Raw genomic sequence first — 6,000 nt, forward strand, 5'->3', positions numbered from 1 at the left:
CAAAGGGACTTAGAAGAAGAAGATAAAAGAGATTTATGCAATTGCCATGTTTCTTCTTCTCTCTTTTCACCTCCATTAAAGAAATTTCATTTTGATCCAAATGATTTTGCCTTGTTTTTTTTTCTAATACATCAACTCAAATATATTAAATAGGACAATAATAATTATATGGATACAAAATTCGAATATATGGGTACAAAATTCGAATAAGTGTTTTAAGCTCTTTTCGTGTCGAATCGCTACATAGACACAATACAAGTTCTCAGAGGTGCCCTTGAGTTTATTTGCTTTTGATTTATTATGGTATCTTTGACCAAACCTTGTGTTCTCGATTTTGGTCTTTGGTCGAGATATCACATTGGAGGGACCAACCAGAAGAAAGCTATCAAGTTTAATAAAGTGGAGAACTATACCTCCTTTTATTGCGTGCTAAGAATATTGGAATTGAGATATTGGTTTGACATCACTAAAAAAATTATTTAAGTATGTTAACGTTTTAAATTTTAAAAAACAAAATAGTAGTTATAATGTTAACTTCTAAACTTTTTTTTAAAAAAAATTAAAAAAATATATTTATTTAAAAGTTAACCTTTTAAATTTATAACAAACTATCTATTGAACACGTTAATATTTAAATGATAAAATAATAAGATAAATTTTATTTTAAATGAATAAATATTAGAATTCGAACTATAAATATAAATAGTGTAATTGAAAATTATATAAATACATTAATTTGAAATCCATTTAAATTTTAAAATATAAATAGTGTAATTGAGAATTATATAAATACATTAATTTGAAATTCATTTAAATTTTAATTTTTAATATTAAATATTTTAACCAAATCAATACCACCCTAATAGAAAATTCTCTAATCTTAGAATAGTGAGAGGTAGGGTTGCCTTGAGATTTTGGGGGCATATGCAAATTTAAATTTTGGGCCCCTAAAATAGAAAAAAAAATAATTTTAATTAATAAAATAAAATATAAATAATTAATATATTATAATACGAGATAAAAAAGAGATAAAAAAAGTTATTTTTATAATATATATTTAATATTAAAGGAGAAAAAAGAGGAAAAAATAATATTAGTAAATATAAAAAAATGGGAGCCTTCCTTACCCGAGGGCCGGCCCTAGTGAGAGGCTAAGAGACTAAAAATCCCTATTGCTAATCCTAGCATGATTAATGTTTGTTTAGGTAAAAAAGTAAACAATATATAATTTGTAATCATAAATATCTAAATAATTTTTTTTATATTTAGTAATACTAATTATACATGTTCTTTCCAGTTCTAGACTTCTACTATGTATGCACTTATTATCGATTTTTATTTGAGAATTCAGAAGTTAACCAATAGAAAGCCCAAATTATTTTATTATGGTCCAAATATTTGGGCCAACTTTGGTTTCTAGAATCTAGACTAAAGATGGATTTATATGAAGTGAGTGTGTGATTTAAAAAAATTGTTACTCTAAGTTAATTGATAAATTATTATTTTTAAAAGGGTAAATATATAAATTATTTTTAAAAATAGTTATTTATTAAAAAAATATTATTTTGATATAAAGGAAATAAAAATAAATTATGATATAAAAAATACTCATAAATTATAAAAACACTCAAATAATCTCGTAAAATTAATTTTTTTCTAAAAAAAAACTATTTATACACCACACAACTTCTCTCTCATCCAAATAATTAAACAATCATAATATATTGTATTGTATCTCAAATAATTTCTTACAAACTTCTTTGCAAAATTAGATTTGAATTTGAAATCTTTTAAAGAAGATAAGCCTTTGAATTCATTGAATACTAATTAATTAAGGATACCCCATAAACATGTGGCAAAGATATTTGTGTTGATTTTGTTATAGGTAAACATCAGCTGTCACTCTCACATTGAGTTAAGACTGTTGCCAAACTTGCCATAATTAAGTGTAGGGTAGATGATATTCATTTTGCCTTTGGAATAATGTTAATTATTTTTCTTCTTTATAAAGTGGATATATTATATATATTAAATGATGAAGATAATACTAACTAATTATGTTTTTCCAATGGTTTATTCAAACAAAAGAGAAGTTTGCTTCATATTTGTTTACATATTTTCTCAACTTTTAAGGCTGGTTTGTTTTGAAAGAGGATTAGGTTACTATTCTAATGACCCATTTTACAACACTTCTTTTTAAGTTAGATATGAGGTTTGGATGAGAATACTAAAATTATTAATTAAGATCATAAAATCCAAACTTTATAATACATCTCACAGTTTTTTTAATTCAAACTTTATAATTCATCTCTATAAACTTATCTTCTATGAGTTTGATTTTAAGAACTTAAAATTTTTACTAAAAATCTTAATATGAGTTAAATGTGAATAAGTTAAGATTACATAATAAATTATTACTTGAACTAATTAGACTATGTTTTAAGTTATTGAAATTTTAGATTGTTTGAGTAAAAAACAAATTGGGCCTATTATAATTGGAAGTTAGCGTAGTGTCACGGCCCATTGGTATGGGGTGCACATGTCAAGTCTACAAGGTGCATTTTTCAGAATATTCAAGTCTTGGGTCATTTCTGGAACTCTCTAGAATCCTCTAGGAGTTCCTGGATTTTGGTCGGTCATGGAACTCTCTAGATTTATCTAGGAGTTCCCCTTTTGTGAGTGAGGTCATGGAACTCTCTAGAATTCTCTAGGAGTTCCTCTTTTTGTAAGTAGGGTAATGGAACTTTCTAGAATTCTCTAGGAGTTCCTTTTTATATGTAAGGTGGAGAACTCTCTAGAATTCTCTAGGAGTTCTTATGTATAGGTGCTAATAGAATGCTCTAGAAACCTCTAGGAATTCTTAGGTTTAGATTAGTAATAGAAGAGTTTAGAAATATCTAGGACAAGGAAGATCTAGAATGTTCTTCCCACTTGTATATAAACAAGTCTTGGTCATAAACCAAGACACTCAACGAATGTTAAAAACACTCAACACTTGTAATACCTCACTCTTGTAAACAATAAACAAGATATTCTCCAAGCTCTTTCTCTCTCAAATTGTTCCATCTTCTTGCATCTTTTAGAAGGCTGACTAGTTAGGATTGAGGCAATCTAGCCTAGTGTCGCGCGGGACGAGAGAATATTCGGTGACCGAGTTTCTGCCCGTGATAAATGGTATTAGAGCGAAAGTGGTATCGCATCCACGTTTGTGCTTTCGCATTTGAAAGAAGATTGAGATGAATTCAGATTCCAAAGTCACAAAGGTTTCGACCGACGAACAGAAGGACAAGAGGTCCAAGAGGGACAAGTCCGTCGAGAGAAGTGTCGGCCTTGAAGCGCGGGTGACCCAGCTTGAGGAAGGCATGTCCGAGCACCAGGAGACTCTCGAAGTGTTTAGCGCGGTGGCCGAGAGGGTGACGGCGTTGAATGAGGCTGGTGAAAAGTTGGAGAACGAGGTGATGGGGATCATTAACAATATGAACTGAAGTATTCGTGACGAAGTGCTGGGATCGGTTCGAGGGGAGGTTAATGATATCCGCCATGAAGTGCTCAAGACAATCTAGGGAGAAGTCCATGCGATGGTCGAGGCCCTCCGGAGGGAGATCTTGGGGAGACTAGAATCGATGGAAAGGCGGATTGGGAGGAATGGAGGGGAACATAGAGGTGCAGCACCTCAACGGATGGATGTTCCTAAGCCAACTCCATTCAAAGGCTTGAGGAGTGCAAGGGAAGTGGAGGACTTCCTTTGGAACATGGAGAGATATTTTTGGGCATCAAACATACTAGATGATCGTGGAAAGTTGGAGACAACACATTTCTTCCTGCAAGAGATGACACTACTGTGGTGGAGGAGGCGAGAAATAGATATTAAGCGAGGTACGCTGCGAATGGAGACGTGGGAGGACTTCAAGACCGAGTTCAAGCGTCAGTTCTTCCCAGAGAACGCCGAGTTCGAGTCTAGGAAAAGGTTGAATCAACTTATGCACAACAAGAGCATCAAGGAGTATGTGAAGGAGTTCCAAGAGTTGATGCTCGAGTTACCTAATCTAACGGAACAGGAGGCCCTGTTTGCGTTTGTGAATGGCCTTAAGACTTGGGCACAGTTGGAGCTGCAAAGGGCCAAGGTGCGGGACGTCTCTGAGGCAATCACGGTTGCAGAAAGACTATTAGAGCTCAAAATGTCTATGAATAGGCCGAAGATCCTTAGGGACGATGAGGAAAATCGTGGGGGAGACCGCCCACGTGACTAGGAGAAAGGTGGGGGAGATCGCACACCTAGGAAGGGGCATGCACATAACAACTCTGTGGGGAAAATTGACGACTCGGGTAAGTCAAGAGTGTGTAATATTTGTGGTGCCCATAATCACATAAAGTTTATGTGCCCGTTCAAGGGGAAAAAGGTTGCAGCAGTGAAAGGACATGAGTCTTCCGAGAGAGAGGAAAGGACTCTAGTAGGATCCTTGAGACTGCTCAACGTTGCGAAGCCGGTCAAGGAAACAAAGAGTGGCTCTTTGTTCATGGAAGCTTGGATCGGGGGAAGACGCATTAAGGCACTAGTGGATACAGGGGCTACGCACAACTTCATGCGAGAAGGAGTAGCCAAGGCGTTGGGTCTGCGGATCAGCCCAACAAGAGGGACAGTGAAGTCCTTCGATGTAGCCAAGCCGGTGGCCGGGGAGGCTAGGAAAGTGCACACCAAGATCGGAGACTGGTATGGGACAGTCTCGTTTACCTTGGTCCCAATAGAAGACTACGACGTAGTGTTGGGACTACAATGGTGCGATCAGGTACGCGCTTGCATAATGACTTATTCCAATTCCTTAATCATTTTGGATCACGGGAAGTCTAGCATGATTCCAACAAGGAGAGAATCCGAGGGAATATGCATGTTCTCGGCAATGCGATTCAGCCGAGGTCGCAAATGGGGTAAAGGGGCTTTTACCATTTTTGCTAGGGTGGATGATGGGGACAGTTCCAAGGGGAAAGGATAAGTACCCAAGGAAGTCCAAATGAGGTGCAAGGTCTTCGAACGGCTCAAGGCTAAAGGCACGAAACCATCAGATCCACAAGGTTTGGCCACAGGAAACGTGGGCCAAAGTCAGCCTTCACTCGCGTCAAGCACATGGGAAAGGAAGCAAGGTGTGCAGTCAGGAAAGGGGACAATGGAAGAGGGAAGTTGCCCCCGCAAGAGTGGAAGTCTCTGCGGTCTGTGCTCAAGGGGCTTGTGCGTAGATTCAAGGGACCATTTTCAATCGAGAGACGTGTCAGAAATGTTTCATATCGGTTGGATCTGGCGGTCATAGGTGCACCCGATGCCGTGACGTGCAAGGGGGGGAAGAGCACTCAAGCGACGCCATGAAGAAGATCACCATGCATCGTTCTAAGGTCGTGCCGAGGTCTGTCACGACTTAGGTGGGGGAGAATGTCACGGCCCATTGGTATGGGGTGCACATGTCAAGCCTACAAGGTGCATTTTCCAGAATATTCAAGTCTTGGGTCATTTATGGAACTCTCTAGAATCCTCTAGGAGTTCCTGGATTTTGGTCGGTCATGGAACTCTCTAGATTTATCTAGGAGTTCCCCTTTTGTGAGTGAGGTCATGGAACTCTCTAGAATTCTCTAGGAGTTCCTCTTTTTGTAAGTAAGGTAATTGAACTTTCTAAAATTCTCTAGGAGTCCTTTTTGTATGTAAGGTGGGAGAACTCTCTATAATTCTCTAGGAGTTCTTATGTATAGGTGCTAATAGAATTCTCTAGAAACCTCTAAGAATTCTTAAGTTTAGATTAGTAATAGAAGAGTCTAGAAATATCTAGGACAAAGAAGATCTAGAATGTTCTTCCCACTTGTATATAAACAAGTCTTGGCCATAAACCAAGACATTCAACGAATATTCAAAACACTCAACATTTGTAATACCTCACTCTTGTAAGCAATAAACAAGATATTCTTCAAGCTCTCTTTCTCTCTCAAATTGTTCCATCTTCTTGCTTCTTTTAGAAG

This window comes from Impatiens glandulifera, chromosome 9 (genome assembly GCF_907164915.1).
Source record: "Impatiens glandulifera chromosome 9, dImpGla2.1, whole genome shotgun sequence".
NCBI classification, from domain to species: domain Eukaryota; kingdom Viridiplantae; phylum Streptophyta; class Magnoliopsida; order Ericales; family Balsaminaceae; genus Impatiens; species Impatiens glandulifera.